Genomic DNA, 10,210 nt, shown 5'->3' with positions numbered 1-10,210 from the left:
GTATATCTCATGTTAGGTCTGGGTTAGGCCTGGGATTTTCACTGATCAGACTCATACTTTCGCATTCTTCACATACTTGTTGAACGGATCCTGGGTTTTTTCTGGTTTGGATCACGTAGTAATGTGGTACCACACTGAAACGGTCAATTAAACCTGGTTTCGATCAATATTTTAGAGGATAACGCAAGTTGGGTCTGGGATAGGTCTGGGATTTGCCCTCATCAGACTCATACTTTCGCATTCTTCGCATACTTGTTGAACAGATCCTGGGTTTTTTCTGGTCCGGATCACGTACTAATGTGGGACCACACTGAAACAATCAATTAACCCTGGTCTTGATAAACATTTTAGAGGATAACGCATGTTAGGTCTGGGTTAGGTCTAGGATTTGCCCTCATCAGGCTCATACTTTCACATATTTCTCATACTTCATGGCTAGATCCTGGGCTGTTTCTGGATTGTATCACGTAGTAATGTGGTACCACGCTGAAACAGTCAATTAAACCTGGTTTCGATCAATATTTTAGAGGATAACGCAAGTTACGTCTGGGATAGGTCTAGGATTTGCCCTCATCAGGCTCTTACTTTCGCATATTTCTCATACTTCATGGCTAGATCCTGGGCTATTTCTGGATTGGATCACGTAGTAAAGTGGTACCACACTGAAACATTCAATGAAACCTGGTCAGGATAAATATTTTAGAGGATAACGCATCTTAGGTCTGGGTTAGGTCTAAGATTTGCCCTCATCAGGCTCACAGTTTCGCGTTTTTCACATACTTGTTGAACAGATCCTGGGTTTTTTCTGGTTTGGATCACGAAGTAGTGTGGTACCACACTGAAACAGTCCATTAAACCTGGTTTCGCTCAATATTTTAGAGGATAACGCGTGTTAGGTCTAGGTTAGGTCTGGGATTTGCTCTCATCAGGCTCATTCCTTCGCATATTTCTCATACTTGATGGCTAGATCCTGGGCTTTTTCTGGATTGCATCACGTAGTAATGTAGTACCACACTGAAACAGTCAATGAAACCTGGTTTCCATCAATATTTTAGAGGACAACGCATCTTAGGTCTGGGTTAGGTCTATGATTTGCCCACATCAGGCTCACAGTTTCGCGTTTTTCACATACTTGCTGAACAGATCATGGGTTTTTTCTGGTTTGGGTCACGTAGTAGTGTGATACCACACTGAAACAGTCGATTAAACCTGGCTTCGATCAATATTTTAGTGGATAACGCATGTTAGGTCTAGGTTAGCACTGGGATTTTCACTCATCAGACTCATACTTTCGCATTCTTCACATACTTGTTGAACTGATCCTGGGTTTTTTCTGGTTTGGATCACGTAGTAATGTGGGTCCACACTGAAACAATCAATTAAACCTGGTCTTGATAAATATTTTAGAGGATAACGCATGTTAGGTCTAGGTTAGGTCTGGGATTTGCTCTCATCAGGCTCATTCTTTCGCATATTTCTCATACATGTTGAACAGATCCTGGGTTTTTTCTGGTTTGGATCTCGTAGTAATGTGGGACCACACTGAAACAATCAATTAAACCTGGTCTTGATAAATATTTTAGAGGATAACGCATGTTAGGTCTAGGTTAGGTCTGGGATTTTCACTCATCAGACTCATACTTTCGCATTCTTCACATACTTGTTGAACGGATCCTCGGTTTTTTCTGGTTTGGATCACGTAGTAATGTGGGTCCACACTGAAACAATCAATTAAACCTGGTCTTGATAAATATTTTAGAGGATAACGCATGTTAGGTCTGGGATAGGTCTGGGATTTGCCCTCATCAGACTCATACTTTCGTACACTTCACATACTCGTTGAACAGATCCTGGGTTTTTTCTGGTTTGGATCACGTAGTAATGTGGTACCACACTGAAACAGTCAATTAAACCTGGTTTCGATCAATATTTTAGAGGATAATGCAAGTTAAGTCTGGGATTGGTCTGGGATTTGACCTCATCAGACTCATACTTTCGCACATTTCACATACTCGTTGAACAGATCCTGGGTTATTTTCTGGTTTGGATCACATAATAATGTGGTACCACACTGAAACAGTCGATTAAACCAGGTTTCGATCAATATTTTTGAGGACAACGCATCTTAGGTCTAGGTTAGGCCTGGGATTTTCACTCATCAGGCTCATACTTTCGCATTCGTCACATACTTGTTGAACGGATCCTGGGTTTTTTCTGGTTTGGATCACGTAGTAATGTGGGACCACACTGAAACAGTCAATTAAACCTGGTTTCGATCAATATTTTAGAGAATAATTCATGTTAGGTCTGGGATTTGCTCTCATCAGGCTCATTCTCTCGCATATTTCTCATACTTGATGGCTAGATCCTGGGCTTTTTCTGGATTGCATCACGTAGTAATGAAGTACAACACTGAAACAGTCAATTAAACCTGGTTTCCATCAATATCTTAGAGGACAACGCAAGTTAGGTCTGGGATAGGTCTGGGATTTGTCCTCATCAGGCTCATACTTTCGCGTTTTTCACATACTTGTTGAACAGATCCTGGGTTTTTTCTGGTTTGTATCACGTAGTAGTGTGGTACCACACTGAAACAGTCCATTAAACCTGGTTTGGATCAATATTTTAGAGGATAACGCATGTTAGGTCTAGGTTAGCCCTGGGATTTTCACTCATCAGACTCATACTTTCGCATTCTTCACATACTTGTTGAACTGATCCTGGGTTTTTTCTGGTTTGGATCACGTAGTAATGTGGTACCACACTGAAACGGTCAATTAAACCTGGTTTCGATCAACATTTTAGAGGATAACGCAAGTTAGGTCTGGGATAGGTCTGGGATTTGACCTCATCAGACTCATACTTTCGCACACTTAACATACTCGTTGAACAGATCCTGGGTTATTTTCTGGTTTGGATCACATAGTAATGTGGCAGCACACTGAAACAGTCGATTAAACCAGGTTGCGATCAATATTTTAGAGTATAACTCATGTTAGGTCTAGGTTAGGCCTGGGATTTTCATTTATCAGACTCATACTTTCGCATTCTTCACATACTTGTTGAACGGATTCTGGGTTTTTTCTGGTTTGGATCACGTAGTAATGTGGGACCTCACTGAAACAGTCAATTAAACCTGGTTTCGATCAATACTTTAGAGAATAATTCATGTTAGGTCTAGGTTAGGTCTGGGATTTGCTCTCATCAGGCTCATTCTTTCGCATATTTCTCATACATGTTGAACAGATCCTGGGTTTTTTCTGGTTTGGATCACGTAGTAATGTGGGACCACACTGAAACAATCAATTAAACCTGGTCTTGATAAATATTTTAGAGGATAACGCATGATAGGTCTGGGTTAGGTCTAGGATTTGCCCTCATCAGGCTCATACTTTCGCATATTTCTCATACTTCATGGTTAGATCCTGGGCTGTTTCTGGATTGTATCACGTAGTAATGTGGAACGACACTGAAACAGTCAATTAAACCTGGTTTCCATCAATATCTTAGAGGACATTGCAAGTTAGGTCTGGGACTTGCTCTCATCAGGCTCATTCTTTCGCATATTTCTCATACTTGATGGCTAGATCCTGGGCTTTTTCTGGATTGCATCACGTAGTAATGTAGTACAACACTGAAACAGTCAATTAAACCTGGTTTCCATCAATATCTTAGAGGACAACGCAAGTTAGGTCTGGGATATGTCTGGGATTTTCACTCATCAGACTCATACTTTCGCGTTTTTCACATACTTGTTGAACAGATCCTGGGTTTTTTCTGGTTTGGATCACGTAGTAATGTGGTACCACGCTGAAACAATTAATTAAACCTGGTCTGGATAAATATTTTAGAGGATAACGCATCTTAGGTCTGGGTTAGGTCTAAGATTTGCCCTCATCAGGCTCACAGTTTCGCGTTTTTCACATACTTGTTGAACAGATCCTGGGTTTTTTCTGGTTTGGATCACGAAGTAGTGTGGTACCACACTGAAACAGTCCATTAAACCTGGTTTCGCTCAATATTTTAGAGGATAACGCATGTTAGGTCTAGGTTAGGTCTGGGATTTGCTCTCATCAGGCTCATTCTTACGCATATTTCTCATACTTGATGGCTAGATCCTGGGCTTTTTCTGGATTGCATCACGTACTAATGTAGTACCACACTGAAACAGTCAATGAAACCAGGTTTCCATCAATATTTTAGAGGACAACGCAAGTTAGGTCTAGGTAAGGCCTGAGATTTTCACTGATCGGACTCGTACTTTCGCATCCTTCACATACTTGTTGAACGGATCCTGGGTTTTTTCTGGTTTGGATCACGTAGTAATGTGGTACCACACTGAAACGGTCAATTAAACCTGGTTTCGATCAATATTTTAGAGGATAACGCATGTTAGGTCTAGGTTAGGTCTGGGATTTTCGCTCATCAGACTCATACTTTCGCATTCTTGACATACTTGTTGAACGGATCCTGGGTTTTTTCTGGTTGGGATCACGTAGTAATGTGGGTCCACACTGAAACAATCAATTAAACCTGGTCTTGATAAATATTTTCGAGGATAACGCATGTTAGGTCTGGGATAGGTCTGGGATTTGCCCTCATCAGACTCATACTTTCGCACACTTCACATACTCGTTGAACAGATCCTGGGTTTTTTCTGGTTTGGATCACGTAGTAATGTGGTACCACACTGAAACAGTCGATTAAACCTGGTTTCGATCAATATTTTAGAGGATAACGCAAGTTAAGTCTGGGATTGGTCTGGGATTTGACCTCATCAGACTCATACTTTCGCGTTTTTCACATACTTGTTGAACAGATCCTGGGTTTTTTCTGGTTTGGATCACATAGTAATGTGGTACCACACTGAAACAGTCGATTAAACCTGGTTTCGATTAATATCTTAGAGGATAACGCAAGTTAAGTCTGGGATTGGTCTGGGATTTGACCTCATCAGACTCATACTTTCGCATTCTTCACATACTTGTTGAACGGATCTTGGGTTTTTTCTGGTGTGGATCACGTAGTAATGTGGTACCACACTGAAACAATCAATTAAACCTGGTCTTGATAAATATTTTAGAGGATAACGCAAGTTAAGTCTGGGATAGGTCTAGGATTTGCCCTCATCAGGCTTTTACTTTCGCATATTTCTCATACTTGATGGCTAGATCCTGGGCTTTTTCTGGATTGCATCACGTAGTAATGTAGTACCACACTGAAACAGTCAATGAAACCTGGTTTCCATCAATATTTTAGAGGACAACGCATCTTAGGTCTGGGTTAGGTCTATGATTTGCCCACATCAGGCTCACAGTTTCGCGTTTTTCACATACTTGCTGAACAGATCATGGGTTTTTTCTTGTTTGGGTCACGTAGTAGTGTGATACCACACTGAAACAGTCGATTAAACCTGGCTTCGATCAATATTTTAGTGGATAACGCATGTTAGGTCTAGGTTAGCCCTGGGATTTTCACTCATCGGACTCATACTTTCGCATTCTTCACATACTTGTTGAACTGATCCTGGGTTTTTTCTGGTTTGGATCACGTAGTAATGTGGGACCACACTGAAACAGTCAATTAAACCTGGTTTCGATCAATATTTTAGAGAATAATTCATGTTAGGTCTAGGTTAGGTCTGGGATTTGCTCTCATCAGGCTCATACTTTCGCATTCTTCACATACTTGTTGAACGGATCCTGGGTTTTTTCTGGTTGGGATCACGTAGTAATGTGGGTCCACACTGAAACAATCAATTAAACCTGGTCTTGATAAATATTTTCGAGGATAACGCATGTTAGGTCTAGGTTAGGTCTGGGATTTGCTCTCATCAGGCTCATACTTTCGCACACTTAACATACTCGTTGAACAGATCCTGGGTTATTTTCTGGTTTGGATCACATAGTAATGTGGTAGCACACTGAAACAGTCGATTAAACCAGGTTGCGATCAATATTTTAGAGTATAACTCATGTTAGGTCTAGGTTAGGCCTGGGATTTTCATTTATCAGACTCATACTTTCGCATTCTTCACATACTTGTTGAACGGATTCTGGGTTTTTTCTGGTTTGGATCACGTAGTAATGTGGGACCTCACTGAAACAGTCAATTAAACCTGGTTTCGATCAATACTTTAGAGAATAATTCATGTTAGGTCTAGGTTAGGTCTGGGATTTGCTCTCATCAGGCTCATTCTTTCGCATATTTCTCATACATGTTGAACAGATCCTGGGTTTTTTCTGGTTTGGATCACGTAGTAATGTGGGACCACACTGAAACAATCAATTAAACCTGGTCTTGATAAATATTTTAGAGGATAACGCATGATAGGTCTGGGTTAGGTCTAGGATTTGCCCTCATCAGGCTCATACTTTCGCATATTTCTCGTACTTCATGGTTAGATCCTGGGCTGTTTCTGGATTGTATCACGTAGTAATGTGGAACGACACTGAAACAGTCAATTAAACCTGGTTTCCATCAATATCTTAGAGGACATTGCAAGTTAGGTCTGGGACTTGCTCTCATCAGGCTCATTCTTTCGCATATTTCTCATACTTGATGGCTAGATCCTGGGCTTTTTCTGGATTGCATCACGTAGTAATGTAGTACAACACTGAAACAGTCAATTAAACCTGGTTTCCATCAATATCTTAGAGGACAACGCAAGTTAGGTCTGGGATATGTCTGGGATTTTCACTCATCAGACTCATACTTTCGCGTTTTTCACATACTTGTTGAACAGATCCTGGGTTTTTTCTGGTTTGGATCACGTAGTAATGTGGTACCACGCTGAAACAATTAATTAAACCTGGTCTGGATAAATATTTTAGAGGATAACGCATCTTAGGTCTGGGTTAGGTCTAAGATTTGCCCTCATCAGGCTCACAGTTTCGCGTTTTTCACATACTTGTTGAACAGATCCTGGGTTTTTTCTGGTTTGGATCACGAAGTAGTGTGGTACCACACTGAAACAGTCCATTAAACCTGGTCTTGATAAATATTTTCGAGGATAACGCATGTTAGGTCTAGGTTAGGTCTGGGATTTGCTCTCATCAGGCTCATTCTTACGCATATTTCTCATACTTGATGGCTAGTTCCTGGGCTTTTTCTGGATTGCATCACGTAGTAATGTAGTACCACACTGAAACAGTCAATGAAACCAGGTTTCCATCAATATTTTAGAGGACAACGCAAGTTAGGTCTAGGTAAGGCCTGAGATTTTCACTGATCAGACTCATACTTTCGCATCCTTCACATACTTGTTGAACGGATCCTGGGTTTTTTCTGGTTTGGATCACGTAGTAATGTGGTACCACACTGAAACGGTCAATTAAACCTGGTTTCGATCAATATTTTAGAGGATAACGCATGTTAGGTCTAGGTTAGGTCTGGGATTTTCGCTCATCAGACTCATACTTTCGCATTCTTGACATACTTGTTGAACGGATCCTGGGTTTTTTCTGGTTGGGCTCACGTAGTAATGTGGGTCCACACTGAAACAATCAATTAAACCTGGTCTTGATAAATATTTTCGAGGATAACGCATGTTAGGTCTGGGATAGGTCTGGGATTTGCCCTCATCAGACTCATACTTTCGCACACTTCACATACTCGTTGAACAGATCCTGGGTTTTTTCTGGTTTGGATCACGTAGTAATGTGGTACCACACTGAAACAGTCGATTAAACCTGGTTTCCATCAATATCTTAGAGGACAACGCAAGTTAGGTCTGGGATATGTCTGGGATTTGCCCTCATCAGGCTCATACTTTCGCGTTTTTCACATACTTGTTGAACAGATCCTGGGTTTTTTCAGGTTTGGATCACGTTGTAGTGTGGTACCACACTGAAACAATCAATTAAACCTGGTCTTGATAAACATTTTAGAGGATAACGCATGTTAGGTCTGGGTTAGGTCTAGGATTTGCCCTCATCAGGCTCATACTTTCACATATTTCTCATACTTCATGGCTAGATCCTGGGCTGTTTCTGGATTGTATCACGTAGTAATGTGGTACCACGCTGAAACAGTCAATTAAACCTGGTTTCGATCAATATTTTAGAGGATAACGCAAGTTACGTCTGGGATAGGTCTAGGATTTGCCCTCATCAGGCTCTTACTTTCGCATATTTCTCATACTTCATGGCTAGTTCCTGGGCTATTTCTGGATTGGATCACGTAGTAAAGTGGTACCGCACTGAAACATTCAATGAAACCTGGTCTGGATAAATATTTTAGAGGACAACGCATCTTAGGTCTGGGTTAGGTCTAAGATTTGCCCTCATCAGGCTCACAGTTTCGCGTTTTTCACATACTTGTTGAACAGATCCTGGGTTTTTTCTGGTTTCGATCACGAAGTAGTGTGGTACCACACTGAAACAGTCCATTAAACCTGGTTTCGCTCAATATTTTAGAGGATAACGCGTGTTAGGTCTAGGTTAGTTCTGGGATTTGCTCTCATCAGGCTCATTCCTTCGCATATTTCTCATACTTGATGGCTAGATCCTGGGCTTTTTCTGGATTGCATCACGTAGTAATGTAGTACCACACTGAAACAGTCAATGAAACCTGGTTTCCATCAATATTTTAGAGGACAACGCATCTTAGGTCAGGGTTAGGTCTATGATTTGCCCACATCAGGCTCACAGTTTCGCGTTTTTCACATACTTGCTGAACAGATCATGGGTTTTTTCTGGTTTGGGTCACGTAGTAGTGTGATACCACACTGAAACTGTCGATTAAACCTGGCTTCGATCAATATTTTAGTGGATAACGCATGTTAGGTCTAGGTTAGGTCTGGGATTTTCACACATCAGACTCATACTTTCGCATTCTTCACATACTTGTTGAACTGATCCTGGGTTTTTTTCTGGTTTGGATCACGTAGTAATGTGGGTCCACACTGAAACAATCAATTAAACCTGGTCTTGATAAATATTTTAGAGGATAACGCATGTTAGGTCTAGGTTAGGTCTGGGATTTGCTCTCATCAGGCTCATTCTTTCGCATATTTCTCATACATGTTGAACAGATGCTGGGTTTTTTCTGGTTTGGATCTCGTAGTAATGTGGGACCACACTGAAACAATCAATTAAACCTGGTCTTGATAAATATTTTAGAGGATAACGCATGTTAGGTCTAGGTTAGGTCTGGGATTTTCACACATCAGACTCATACTTTCGCATTCTTCACATACTTGTTGAACGGATCCTGGGTTTTTTCTGGCTTGGATCACGTAGTAATGTGGTACCACACTGAAACTGTCGATTAAACCTGGTTTCGATTAATATTTTAGAGGATAACGCATGTTAGGTCTGGGATAGGTCTGGGATTTGCCCTCATCAGACTCATACTTTCGCACACTTCACATACTCGTTGAACAGATCCTGGGTTTTTTCTGGTTTGGATCACGTAGTAATGTGGTACCACACTGAAACAGTCAATTAAACCTGGTTTCGATCAATATTTTAGAGGATAATGCAAGTTAAGTCTGGGATTGGTCTGGGATTTGACCTCATCAGACTCATACTTTCGCACATTTCACATACTCGTTGAACAGATCCTGGGTTATTTTCTGGTTTGGATCACATAGTAATGTGGTACCACACTGAAACAGTCGATTAAACCAGGTTTCGATCAATATTTTTGAGGATAACGCATGTTAGGTCTAGGTTAGGCCTGGGATTTTCACTCATCAGGCTCATACTTTCGCATTCGTCACATACTTGTTGAACGGATCCTGGGTTTTTTCTGGTTTGGATCACGTAGTAATGTGGGACCACACTGAAACAGTCAATTAAACCTGGTTTCGATCAATATTTTAGAGAATAATTCATGTTAGGTCTAGGTTAGGTCTGGGATTTGCTCTCATCAGGCTCATACTTTCGCATTCTTCACATACTTGTTGACCGGATTCTGGGTTTTTTCTGGTTTGGACCACGTAGTAATGTGGGACCACACTGAAACAATCAATTAAACCTGGTCTTGATAAATATTTTAGAGGATAACGCATGTTAGGTCTGGGTTAGGTCTAGGATTTGCCCTCATCAGGCTCATACTTTCGCATATTTCTCATACTTCATGGTTAGATCCTGGGCTGTTTCTGGATTGTATCACGTAGTAATGTGGAACGACACTAAAACATTCAATTAAACCTGGTCTTGATAAATATTTTAGAGGATAACGCATGTTAGGTCTGGGTTAGGTC

The sequence above is a fragment of the Colletes latitarsis genome, unplaced genomic scaffold (assembly GCF_051014445.1).
Source record: "Colletes latitarsis isolate SP2378_abdomen unplaced genomic scaffold, iyColLati1 scaffold0006, whole genome shotgun sequence".
Classification (NCBI taxonomy): Eukaryota; Metazoa; Arthropoda; class Insecta; order Hymenoptera; family Colletidae; genus Colletes; species Colletes latitarsis.
This window is presented reverse-complemented; position numbering follows the sequence as displayed.